This window comes from Thalassophryne amazonica, chromosome 15 (genome assembly GCF_902500255.1).
Source record: "Thalassophryne amazonica chromosome 15, fThaAma1.1, whole genome shotgun sequence".
NCBI lineage: Eukaryota > Metazoa > Chordata > Actinopteri > Batrachoidiformes > Batrachoididae > Thalassophryne > Thalassophryne amazonica.
Genome location: NC_047117.1, coordinates 18,427,926 through 18,442,418, shown reverse-complemented (window position 1 = coordinate 18,442,418; position 14,493 = coordinate 18,427,926). Strand labels below are relative to the sequence as shown.

Sequence of the window (14,493 nt, the reverse complement as noted above, 5' to 3'; positions counted from 1 at the left end):
AAATAAAGGTTTTTTTTTGAGCATATGAATTATATGGTGCTATATATCTTCTATTGTGTTTTAATTTGTGCAGGACTTAGTGTATATAACTGAAAGTGCTATATAAATAAATGTTATTTATTTTTTTTTTTTTTACTATTACAGAGTAGAAACTGTTATAAATTATGCACCACTGAAGTCATTTATACAGCTGAATAAGTAGTTCCATTCCTAAACCGATCTTATAATATTTAATGAGATTTTTATTTTTTTTAATGTTTTGCTCTGATTCCTATGCAGATAGCCACGAACAGTAGTTTTTAAAAATGTATTTATTTTTCATGTGACAGTCCAGCAAGTTTACATATAATTGGAAATGCCAATTATGTATGCATTTCTACAACACTACAGCCATACCTGGTCAACTTTGGTTGCAACATGGTTGCACTAGCATCTACAATAAACATCAACTTTATAAATTTGGCTGCACTTGAGTTACTGGAAGACATCTGTGTGCATTTGACACACTGCTGAAAAACCACAGCAGCGTGTGAGATAATATTGCTGTTGACTGTCTGAAGTCTGTCACTTACTTCTGCTCTATCATCTTCTTTCCTACGTATATTTACAAAAATGGGTAAAGAAACATACAAATTAATGCCATTAAAACCATTCATAACATTAAAAAGTTTTGCTCTGCAAGTTTTGTTGAAGCAGTGGAGATTGATTGGACAGATATGGTAGAGGTGTTGAGCACCTTGTTCACTTGCATGCTTTGATGTTTTGAATAGAGTAGAATAGAATAGAAACTTTATTGTCATTGCACATATATACATACATACATACATACAATGAAACTTGTCCTCTGCATTTAACCCTTCCTAATTACAGTTAGACACAATCCAACTACCAGGAACAGCCACAGTTCAACGCTGCCTTGGTCAGGGGCAGAGAAAATGGCAGACCCTAAATAAGCGTGTTTTTGATTGTGGGAGGAAACCAGAGTGCCTGGTGGACACCCATGCAGACACGAGGAGAACATGCAAACTCCACACAGAAAGGGCAGGAATCAATCCCACGACTTTCTTGCTGTGAGGCAACAGTGCTGACCACTAAGCCCCATACCACCATGTGCATAGATCTGTTCCCTTGCCAGAAAACCTCTCGCTTCTGTCACCTACTGAGTTCACTCTTAGGTGGACATTGCAATTGCCCTGGAAAGATCAGTCAGAGGTCAGTCGTATTGGTGAAGATCAAGGCCATTATGGTCAAATACCAGACTGCTGTAGCCCTTACCATCTTCTCAACCAGAAAAGCAACAAACACACAGTCTGACATCAGTTTTCAGTTTATTTTCATTGATATAGCGCCAAATCACAACAAATTTGCCTCAAGGCGCTTCACACAAGTAAGGTCTAACCTTAACAACCCCCAGAGCAAGCACACAGGTGACAGTGGTAAGAAAAAACTCCTTCTGATGATTTGAGGAAGAAACCTCAAGCAGACCAGACTCAAAGGGGTGACTCTCTGCATGCAACATGCTACCGACACAATTTACAAAACGAATACACAGGAAATTTTACCGGTGCACAGGACGGGAAAGTTGTAGAAGTAGACACCACACCCATCTCTGGATGAAGCTGCACCTCAAACAGAGAGAAAAAAAACAGAATCAGGCACCGGAAAGACAACAAATACAGTATAATTTGTCAGCATTAAGCAACAAGAAAAACAGAAGAAATACTAATGTGATCGCCGGCCACTAGCCCTAAGCTTCACTAAAAGACCCAGAATTTCGATAAAGTCGATCAGGTCTTCAGAAAGTATTTTCTTTGTATGTTGGGAATTGCTTTTCTCTGGGTTTGCCCTTTTTAAAAACACAGTTTTGACAACTAATACAACAGTACAGTCACAGTTAAAATGTGCTTCTTCTTGGTATGACAACATATAATCAGTAACTGCATATAAATTAGAATATCTTAAATTGTCCCATCAACAGTACACTGATGATGGTTTATTGAGGATCATCTCTGCCTAAATACATGTACATCAATTACACTTTCCTGAAGGGAAAACATCTCTGAAATGATTTGACTAACAGCCACTAAAAGCAGCATCATGACTCAGTATAACAGGCAGTTTGAGGCTTTATTTACTGCACAGCAGTTGTGCTGCATAGATGCTTTCTTTTCAAAAATAATGTACATTTTACTGCCGGGGAGTCTTGTGTCACAGATGATGAGGGGAGTCTAACTATGCCATCATTTATTCATCTTCTTATGGTAATTTTTGGGCTTATACATGATTAATCTTTGTGATTAAGATATATTTTACTCTGATCTCTCTCCCTTTTGTCTCTTCTGACAAATTTCACACTTGAACCACAATAAACGCAAAGCCCACATCTTCCACATTTGACACAGACTCGTGCTTATTGTCTTTGTGATTCTACAATACAGTAATATGTGGTTCTGTGTGACACTGACATTTCACCTCTGCCCAAAACTGAACAACTTTATTGCTCTTGACTAACACACAACCCTTCCATCATATTTAATCTGTCTTGTCTGAAAACTGAGTTAAAAAATAATGAGAGTTTGAACTTTTATGATCTTCTGATGTGAAAGGTCATGTGACCAAGACATATGTCTTCATATAGGTAGGTTCGTGTGTCATCCATCATACGGACAAAGTGAGGAACCTTGGGGTAATTTTTGATCCCACATTGTCCTTTGACCGACTGCTTTTTTTCATCTGCGAAATATAGCGAGGATCCGCCCCATCCTGTCTATGGCTGATGCTGAGACCCTGATTCATGCTTTTGTTTCTTCTAGACTAGATTATTGTAATGTCCTATTTTCAGGGTTACCAGAGTCCAGCATTAGGCGTCTTCAGCTGGTTCAGAACACTGCCGCCAGACTTTTGACACGTAGCAGAAGGTCTGAACAGATCACACCCATTTTGGCATCTTTGCACTGGCTCCCTGTCTCTGTGAGAGCAGATTTTAAGGTTTTTGTTACTGAATTATAAAGTTGTTCATGGACTGGCGCCGTCTTATCTGGCTGATCTGGTGGAACCTTACATGCCGGCCCTGGCTTTGCGGTCGCAGGATGCGGGACTTCTCTGTGTTCCCAGGGTGAAGAAGTCGTCACCGGGTCAAAGAGCTTTTTCTCACCGTGCACCCACACTGTGGAACAGTCTTCCTGCGACTGTGAGGCAGTCCGAGTCTGTGGACATTTTTAAGTCAAGACTTAAAACCCATTTTTATTCTCTTTCTTATGAATAGTTTTCATTTTTTATCTGTTTTATTCTTTTACTTCTGTTTTAAATTATGCATTGGAATTTTTAAATTCATTTTTAATTAATTATTTAATTTTTTTGTTGAATTGTTCTGTGTGAGGCGCCTTGAGGTGGCTTTTGTTGTGATTTGGCGCATTATAAGCTGATTAAACTGAATTGAAATATTAGTGTTTAACAGTAAATATACGTATGTGTATCTATAGCCAATTCATCAAAAGAACTGTGAAGAAAACAACATCAATAAAAATCAGGTGCTCAACAAGGATAAGCGCAACAGTCTATTCAAAACTCACAAAAATGACTGTCCATTCAGTCTTAGCAAAAAGACAACTGGCGTACAAGGGGCAGTCCAAAAGAAAGGCATCTTAGGCAGTCTGACCTAAAAAAATAAAAATCCCTTATCTTATTCCAGGATATATTATAAAAGAACCAGCACATTTTGACTCAACAGTCTTCCTTGGGGCACACATTAAAAATAATTAATCTAAATGAGTTTGATATTTCATTACGCAAAGCCATGTGACCAATAGAACAGTGAAATTAGTGTCTCATACATATTAAAACCGTATGTGTATCTTCAACCAGATCCACCATGAAGACTCAGGAGAATTGAAACAGTTAGACTGAATTCAAAGTGATATTGTAGTGAATGTTGGAACAGTGTTTGGAGGAGGTCCCAGTCTTGACAGTGAACTGGAACATTGATCACTTCTGTCACAATAAGGCAGGAGGAGATCTTACCCCAGGTGTCAGACAGGGACCAACTTGTATGGTGGGGTGGAGGAGGAAGTGTTTCTGGCCAGCAACTGGAAACAGCAAAGAGATTAGTTAGAACTGACATTTTAAAATAATCTGTAGATTTCCTATTGGTCATGAGTTGATGACTGACAGAGGACCAGCTGATACCTATTAGATATACAGCTTTTGCTGATGAGGCAAATCTGAATGAAACCTGAGTCTTCTTGGTAGAACTTACACTATCAACATAGCCATTCAAACTATCTCCTATATATAAAACCACTGGGACAAAATGTTTGACCTTGGTTTGTGACCTTGACATTTGTTCAATGCTATACAAAGTTAAATCACTGCGTATTTTTGTACAGTGACTGCTTGGACGGATGTATGTATGTTGGATGGACAAACATATGTGTAGCTTTGAAGTTACATGTAGCTTGAAATTACCTTGTGTGTGTTTCTTTCATTTCCAAAGCCTGGGTCTGGTTGGCACCAAGCCCAAGGCTGCTAGTCTACAAATGCAGCAGACAGTCAACATTCTATTCTCCAATATGCTTCAAGGCCTGTATAAAATCTCCCCTGTTCAGCTTACAAAAATACTATCTGGCATTAAAACCCCCACTTGCTCCCTGGATCCCATCCCCTCCCCCCTCATTAAAACCTGTCTCCCCATAATTTCTCCACTGATTACAAAGATCATAAACTCCTCACTGTCCTCTGATTCTGTTCCACAATCTCTCAAGCTGGCAGCTATCACGCCCATTCTCAAAAAACCTGGTCTTGACCCCGATAACTTCATCAATTTTTGGCCTATATCCAACCTTCCCTTTCTGTCTAAAATCCTAGAACGGGTCATTGCTGATCATCTCCAAACCTACCTCAGTTCCGTTAGTCTATTTGAACCTTTCCAATCCGGCTTCCGTCCAAAACACAGTACTGAAACAGCTCTTCTCAAAGTCACCAATGATCTCCTCCTCTCCTCTGACTCCGGCCATCTCAATATTCTCATTCTCCTGGACCTCACCGCTGCCTTTGACACCATCAGCCACTCCATCCTCCTGTCTCGCCTCAAGACCTCCCTCAACATCACCGGCTCCGCCCTCTCCTGGCTTCAATCATACCTCACAAACCGGCAACAGTTCATCCACGTTAACCGCTGCTCTTCCTCCATAGCCCCCCATCTCAAGGTGTACCCCAGGGTTTGGTACTTGGTCCTCTCCTCTTCATTCTCTACATCCTCCCTCTCGGACGTATCATCCGTCATCATGGTCTCCACTTCCACTGTTATGCTGATGACATACAGCTTTACATTTCCACCACATCCATAAACCCTAACATTCACTCCACCCTCACCCACTGCCTGTCTGAGTTAAAAACTTGGATGCAGCACAATTTCTTGAAATTAAACACTGAAAAAACAGACATCATCATCATCAGCCCTAAAAACATCACAAAATCAACCCATTTTTCACTCTGTTTTGACAACACTACACTCACTCCATCCCCCCTTGTCCACAATCTTGGAATCCTTCTCGACCCCACCCTCTCATTTGACCCACACATTAAACAAATAACCCGGACTGCATTCTTCCACTTGAAAAATATCGCACGTCTCCGTTCATCCCTCACTTTCTCTGCTGCTGAAACCCTTATACATGCTTTTATCACATCCAGAATCGACTATTGCAATAGCATCCTCTATGGTTTACCTTCCAAAATACTCAATAAACTACAGTATATACAAAACTCTGCTGCCCGTCTCCTCACCCACACCCGCACTCAAGAACACATCACCCCCATCCTACAAAACCTCCACTGGCTCCCCATCACTCAACGCATTCACTTCAAAATCCTCCTGATCACTTTCAAAGCCCTCCATAACCTGGCCCCCACATATCTCACTGACCTCCTCCACCGCCACACTCCATCGCGCTCTCTCCGCTCCTCCGACACAAACCTTTTGTCCTTTCCCTGTAGGACCAGGCTCCGAACCTGGGGAGACAGAGCCTTCTCCATCGCTGCCCCTACCCTCTGGAACTCACTGCCCCAACCACTCCGTGCTTGCCCCGACCTCCCCTCCTTCAAGAAAGAACTCAAAACCCATCTGTTTAAGTTAGCTTTTAATGTACAGCCCTGATTTTTAATGTGTTTTTTTCTTAGCGTTTTTATCCTTTTCTTTTGGTTTGTAAAGTGTCTTTGAGTGTCCAGAAAAGCGCTATACAAGACAGACTTCCTGTCCACGTTGTACCCCATCTCTCCCCCAGTGACTGCTGGGATAGACTCCAACCCCTTGTGACCCTTAATTGGAATAAGCTGCTATAGAAAATAAATGAATGAATAATATCAATGGAGTTAAGTCAAGTCTGGGAGCATGCACCATGAGCCCACCTTGGATCCTAGATAGCAACCACCCAGGCAGACAACTGGCCAGTCCCCACCTCTCCAAAATAACCATCTATCTGCCACAACTAGGTGAAACAATTAAAATATATCAAGTAACTGCTAAATATTTGTTAAATTTCATGTTGTCCTTGTGGAATGGATGCCTGCATGGACTTCTCATTAAATTCACCTTGTCTTGTTTATGTTCTGTTTTTATAAAACTTGTAACTGTTAGAATGGTCTAAGCAGTGGGTCACCCCTCTGAGTCTGGCCTGCTTGAGGTTTCTTCCTCAATATCATCAGAGAGAGATTTTCCTTTCCACTGTCTCCTGTGTGCTTGCTCTAGGGGAGGGTAAAGTTAGACCTTACTTGTGTGAAGGGCCTTGAGGCAGCTTTGTTGTGATTTGGCATTATATAAACTAAATTGAAATAGTGTATTTTCTATTTTGGGGTTCTGATCTACCTACTTGCTATAAAAGTGAAAAAGATTATGTATGGTGTCTCTGATGCACATTACGAGTCATACCATCATATAGATCCAAAATTCCTGCTGTAGTCTTTGCTATTAACATTAAAAAGGGACGGAATGTGTCTGATAGAATTTGTAACTAGTTATTACCCAGCAGTAGTTCTTTGGTCAAGACCACTGGCGTTACCTGACTTACCACATTTTTTTTTCTTATTTGTTTTTCATGCTGTTTCTTGCACGGTTTCAGGTGACATCAGCGGAATGATAAATGGATCACAATGATGAGGAAAAACACTAAATGAATCTGCAAGTTCCTCATTTAACATGATCGCATCTGTGACAATGACTGCTTCTTGTCCCTCCCACTTTACTATCTGTAAGGACAAAAGTAGAGGTCTGATGGTGCATTTATCAGACCAATGAAGGTTAGTGTCTTGAATGACAGGGCTGTGGTTCTGGAAATTAGCTTTCAGTACATGCAATGTCACCTCCAGCAGCACATCCATCCACCCATTCAGGAGTGAGGAACAAGACATCTTTATTAAACTTTAATCTGATGCTACGGCAGCCTGGTCCATAACAGCAACACAAAAACACATCAATATACTGTATTTATACAGTAACACACTATTAACCCTCACAAAAATAGCATGATGGTTGATGATCAGTTTCTTACATTTACATATTAAATCCCATTTTCACCGACAGCAATATTCTCTCAGTTTTCTGTGCATAGTTTTTGTTATAAATATTTAAGGTGACATAGCTCAAAAACTAAAGAGCTTAACCCTCTCAGATGCAGTTAAAGTGTGAAAAATGTCCTGTTTTTCTAAACATAGGAACTGAAAGCTATTTCCCTGATTGCCTTGAAATTTTTACTCAGCTGAAGGGTCCTCAGTCATTCAAGATTATTCAGCTACAGTATCTGTATAGAAACAGATGATCGCACAACAAAGGGTTTACTCAAAAACAACTCAATGGATGAACTCAAGTTCAATTTTGGGCAGAAATTCCATCTAATAAATATGTGCTCCAACTCAAAGCTCATTAATGTACAGTAATTCAATTTAATTAAATTTTAGTTGAGTTGGGGCAACAGGCATTTATGAATAGATGTCCTGCCCAAAAGTGAACTGTTTATCCAATGATTTACAGTGTATTTTGAGTGTTTGCAGTATATAACTCATATATTATTTAGAATATTATTATTTACTATTTTTATTATTATTTACTTTCTATTTATTCCACATAAATCTGGTGATTCACTGTCTAAATATTTTTATAATTGTAAGTTTTTAAGGTGAAATTTTTGAGATTTTTGAGATACAAATAGTTGATATGAATGTGAAATAATTTTGCTGTCTTCTTTAAAGCTGTGCAACTTTAAGACTTACATAATCATACTTGTTCAATCAAATTCCCTGAAATTAGCAGGACATTCATCAGATAACTGGAGTCAGAAAGTGAACAAGTAGGTCTGCAAAATTTTAAGAAATAACTACTGCATATTTGGCTTTTAAACTTTTTGGTTTTGATAAATAAAAGTGAGCATCCTATTTTGGGCTATGTTGGCATCTTTTAACACGCTCATCTTTTCAGTCATCAGCATGTTGATTGTGCCATTTTCAGATACATCTCACACAGATGTTCTTGTGACACACACACACACACGCACGCACGCACGCACACACACACACACACACACACACACACACACACGCACACACACACAGATGCTCATTAGCATCACCTGCATCACATCAGGGAGCTTTGGTGGTTGTGTGTGCTTTGATGCTTTGAGTTCAGATCAATTTCCTTATCAGAAACCCTTTCATTTGAGTGCACAACCTCAATAGGAATGTGCAAGGTTCCAGCTCACCCAAGTCTTGAAGGTAATAACAGATGACACTAACTGCTGCACCCAAATTACCACCAATGATCGTGACCAAATATAAACTCTATGCTCCCTGTGTCTCACTTTGCGCTCAGAATATGTGCTGTCCAGATAGCAAAGTGGAAATGGCCATGTCAGATTGTGAGGTGTAGATCATGAGTATATATGTAAGGCTCACTCATGCCAGAAGTGAATGCGTTCATCTGGTCTGATCTGGTCTGTTATAACTTGTTACATAAAACATACACACTCTCTTAGGGGGCTTTGTAAGGGGAGCTCTCCATGGTGCTGCTCAGACACAGAACAAATTCAAATGTGGTGTTATGTGTCGACGCGGGTTGAGGAGCGGACCTGCGTCAGACGGAACCCAGCGCTAAAAATAACCAGAAAGCGGTTCCAACAACAGAAACAATTTATTTTTCACCTGTGCATAATAATGTGTACAAAACTAAAGGAACGTCCTTCTAGTGGAGTGACTGTTGGCACGCTCTTAAGCGCCCAAAAGGATAGAAGCCCGGCGTTCCTGGACCCACTACCACCAGACAAACACCCCCCAGGTGGACACGACAAACTGACTCTCTGTGAAGCAAAGAAGAGGTGAGGTAAGTCAGCAGTTACAACAATATCTTCCAAAAGACACACGCTATCAGCAACACATTCAGGTCTGTATTTTTTAACTTTATGCAAATGAGCAGCTTCTCACAACAAGTGGAGGATCACTTATCCTGCACGCCACAGCAGTGAGAAGCAACCTGCACAATTCTCATCACAATTCCAGTATACTGCGTAGCAAAACACCAAGTTACTATCAACAATTAGTCGAACACTTAATCACCTTTAATGTGTGCTGACAGCATGTGTCCCTCACCCTTCCTTGCTTCACGGGCTCGATGTGTCAAACCCAGGCGCGGTCCTCAGCCTCTCACAAACGGACATCACAAGGTCGCGTTCCCGGCAGTTCTGCTTGAATCACACATGCCTTAAATGCAGAACGCCATCCAATTATCTGCTTCAGCTGAAAGTCTTTAAGGTTGCATGTGAGCACCAGTCACAGGTGCTACACATGATGTTGATGAGGGTGAGGATTCTTCAGCCAGCACCTTCTCCACAGAAGAATCAGTTCTCATGCCACCTGAAGAGCAAAGAAAAGAAAAGAACACCAAAACATCCAGCCACACCCCCCAACACACAACATGTGGTGTTAAATGACATTGTAATGATGTTCAGATCTGTTAAATCAACTTCCACAGCAGCACACATGTTTTTTTTATGAAAACAGAACTTTCTGTGATGTCTGCATTCAGGGCTTTGCAGCCCCCCCTGACTGCACACAAATCAAAATAAAATGAATGTTGTCTTCTGAAGCGGAAACTGTGCCACCAAGCTGCAAAAAGTTAAGTTAATGGGCTCTTAAATTTACAGACCATCAGATATTGTTGTGAATCCATTGTTATTTTAGGATTATTGCAGGATCAAACTAACTTCTACTTATTGTGTGTTCAAAACAACTAAACAGGGCCAGCAGTTTGCATGTACATTAGTATTTAACAAATCCAACAATGAAACCAAAAATTGAATAACGGAGAAGAAGAGCATTTCACTTGGACAAGACTAATATGCTGCAAATACTGTTGTTATTCTCTCTGTGTGCACCAATTAATATGCTAATGAGACCAAATGATAATCTATACTGAAGCTTGAAAATGTTAATTCTGAGGGATTAATGGTTTATGTTGGTTTCATTGTGACTGTGTGTGTGTGTCTGTGTGTGTGCGTGTGTGTATATATTGCACATGTACATGTGGAGGGACACCTTTGTTTGTCAAATAGAACATACCTATACAAATACACCATTTGGTCCATAAATAATTGGACAAGCATGCAATTTTTGCAATTTTATATCCATGCACCACCACAAAAATGAAACAATGTTCTTGGGGTGCAGACTTTCAGTTCTACCTCTTTGGGTGAACAAAACCATCACTCTAGCCATTTTGGAATCACAGATATTTTTGTACACAGTCCCTCCCTTTTCAGAGGGAATAAATAACTGGACAAATTTAATATAAGTATTACTGTTAATACACATCATCACTCAATATGTCCAGCACTATATTTACATCAATCATTCCAAAAGTACTAACAGTATAGTTAATCATGAATGAGAAGGCAGTTCTCCAAAGCTTAGTGTATGTGTAAGGAAAATAGTGAGGGAAGCCACCAAGACACCCATGGCCACTCTGAACAACTTGTTGGCTTCTGTGGTTGTCAGTGAACATTTAATGTCAGCTTCATGGTGGACTGATGCAGAAAATGGGCCAAATCTTGGCTTGAATTTCCCACATCTTCTAGCAAACTGGAGCAGAAATTTCACATCTTCTTTGCAAGAAATCATTTCTTTGTTTCACACCACCACGCTGTATAACTGCCATTGCAACAAAGGTTTCTACAACAACAGCCACAGGAGCCTATATGTTCTTCAGAGTCGTCACAGGTGTCTTGGTGGCTTCCCTCACTTCATTTTACTGTAATTTACGAGAAATGAAGTGTAGCGTTAGTCCTGGCAGAAAACTCATAAATCAGCATGTCAGCGGATCAGCTAATTAAATCCCACTGAGCACCCTAATTCTAAACAGCTGCCTTACATTACCATCACCATGAACCAATACAGTGCAGGCTTCACCATTAATAGCTCATTGTCTTACTTACCTCCTTTCTGTTTGCAGTTGACACCACAAACCTTCCTTCACCACCTCACCATGACGAGTTGGTCCCTGTTTGCCACAGGGGATGGGCTCCGACTCCTGCCTTTTTTTTTTTTTTATTAGAGGCATTCAAGACACTCTGCTCATCCCACTGCCTCAACGAGGACCAAGGCCAAAACAAACACTACACTTTATAGCAAGTTGTGTAATACAATCCTCTTAAGCAGCTACATCTTTTGGTAGAACTGCCTACTACAGACAGACTTACCATACAGTACCACACTGTCTAGATTTCTTAATGATGTAAATGAAGACATATTAAGTGGCTTGCAAACGTTTATGTGCCCATAATCTCTCTAACTTGTATGCAGAAACTCGCCTGTAAACGTGATGATTTGTGTGAAAAATAAGCCTCTGAAAATTGAGATACAAAGACAAAATTTCAAAAATTGTTATTGTCCAAGCACTTGGCCTCACTTACAACTCTTCCGTATGTCTTGTGGACACACACACATTGCCTTCCAATGTCTGTGTTCATGTATTAGCACAACCAATAAATGTCTCTTCATGCATCTCTTCAGCTTCTATCATCTGCTTGTTGAGGTCCAACACCCTCAGACGTTGCGGTGGTATAGCAACAGCCATAATCCTGTGCTCACTGTACATAGATTTTTTCACAGCTTTATTTGTGAAAATAATTCAATATCAAAACAATAAAAATAAGTTGTGTGGATATGACCCTTCACATTGATACAAGCCTCAAGGCTGTGCCGCTGTCCAACGTGCTGAAAGAGTGAAAATGCCCACTGTGGGCCTGTGCTGCATTATAGTGCAACGCTCTGGCACTCGACAACCACAGAGGTCATGTCTGATCACATCTCCTCTTAACAAAAAAACGTGCATCACTAGTCTATCTACTGTTTACTTTTTGCAGTAGTGATTGACTGGTCAGAGCAATTTTGTTTGCCATTGCATAAACTTGTGTATTGCCTGTGTTTAATTGATTGCCTTTTCTCCCTACCCAAAGACCTTTTTTGTATGTTTTGCAATTTGAAATTTCTGCAATAAATTTTATTTGTTGTTAAGTGGTGTATAATGTGTTTTGGAAACGGGGATATACCACATGGTGGAAAAATGTTGTATCAATCTATAGCATCAAGATGTAATGTGCATCCTGCCATCTGCGTAGGTTTGGTTTAGGAAGGGGGGGGGGGGGGCGTCTGGTGTGTACTATGGAATATAATCCTGGTGGCACCCTCTTCTTCATTTCTCTAATGCCACATGCTACACAATCTCCTCAATATATATACCTGGAGTCTTGCTATGTGTGTTGTGTGAGCTGCAGTCATTCCACACATAGGGTGCAAAGTGAGATGTACTTCTGTGTAGGGGGCCACACAAATAGCAAGTGTGGAGTACTTGTGTAATACTCGTATTTCTGAAGCACATCATCTATACAATGACCGTGAGTCACTCATGCATTTTACTGTCCATCCAAAGCCCCTACTAGCCACGCTCCTGACTTGCTTCAGGTCCCATATGTGTTGTATGCATTTCAGATTTTTTGCAAGACCCGAAGTATTTGCATGTGTAGGACGAAAAGTGTCCGGAGCAATCTACAGCGCTGCACATACGCAAGTGATATGGACGTCTCAAGCACAGGTTTGCCATATTTTCCCTCGAAAACTGTCAGCAGAAGCACATACAACAGGTTGTGAGTGAGGCCTGAGATTCTGGAGGCTTTCGGAAAATTCTTAAAGATACAATGCGCCAGATTTAGGAGTGTTAATTATCAAGAATGAAATATAGTCTTTCGTTAGTGTATAATTGCCTAAATTGTGTGTGGGCAGTCAGGTGTTGATGTAAACCTCCAATCCCTTTAACAAGCCTCTTAAATGAGGATGCTTTTGGTAAACACTGTAATTTAACAACCTTTGTATGTGTGATTCTACAAGTGTCTTCAGCATTAGGATGTTTTTGAAAACGAGGCCAACATTTCCATGTAAATTAATCTGTTAATTTCTCTATCGGCCAAGATGCGTAGCAGAAGTACACAACTGCCAATCATGATGTGATGTAAAACTGAGCAATAGTGACACAGAATGCAATTTACTGTAAATTATAGCAGGAGCTAATTGAGATCTGAAACGAGGATCATCTGTGTCACATCATATTTTAAATGAGCTTTACAAACGCTGCACACTGTAATTACAGTGTGGCTACACAGTTACATTATAAATCACTTGTGCTGATGTTATTAAACTGTGAAAACACAAAAAAGTTGAAAACAGCACAAGTTTAAATTGCGAGTTGTTTATCGAATGCGAGTCCCATGATAAAGGTAGTTAATGCGACAACGAGCATACACTGGATCTACAGGGTGTCAACGCCTCTACTGTCTTTTCCCCATTCTCAGGAGGAAGAGACAAATATAGCACATGTACATGTTTATTTCAAACAGCCTAAAGCTAAATACACATTAGCAGGGTTACAGAGTGCGCTGTGACGGGGTAGGTTAATGGGACAGGACCTATGGGAATTGTTTGTGCAGATGATGCCCATATCCTTAGCTAGTTAAGACTCCTCTTTGAGTCTGTTGGTATTTTTATAACACTTAAGTTGTCAGTGGTTTTATTACAGCCAAATTACAGCCAGATAACAACAGCACAGCTCATACCCATCTCCTGAGGGGTTTCTTGTTCCTGCAGTGGTGGAGTACAGTCAGAAGTGGGATCACCTTGTTGTCACTGTAATTAAAGACAAGACACTTTCACACACTACTCTACCCATCATTTTCAAAGACATTTTTAACAGCCTCGAGGTGGAATCGGAGGAAGAAACTGGTATGACAAAGACTAATGGATTTTGCTAAGATACAGACAGGTAGGCTGGGTTTAATTATAGCACATACAGAACCTCAACTAAGGACCGAATTGTGGCAGTCGAAAGTAATGAAAACTATTGAAGAAATGTTCCTGAAAGATTAAATTCTGTAACATATTTATTTATTGGATACTAGAGAGTGA

General features: G+C 40.3%; 1 long non-coding RNA gene across 1 annotated transcript in view; it reads left to right on the top strand.

Moving 5' to 3' along the window:
• The first annotated feature begins 5,654 nt into the window (after nucleotides 1–5,654).
• LOC117526417 overlaps nucleotides 5,655–14,493 on the top strand; it is a 28,127-nt gene continuing 19,288 nt past the window's right edge. The window contains exon 1 of the long non-coding RNA XR_004565282.1: nucleotides 5,655–6,142. This is a non-coding gene — a long non-coding RNA (uncharacterized LOC117526417). The remainder of the gene's footprint in view (nucleotides 6,143–14,493) is intronic.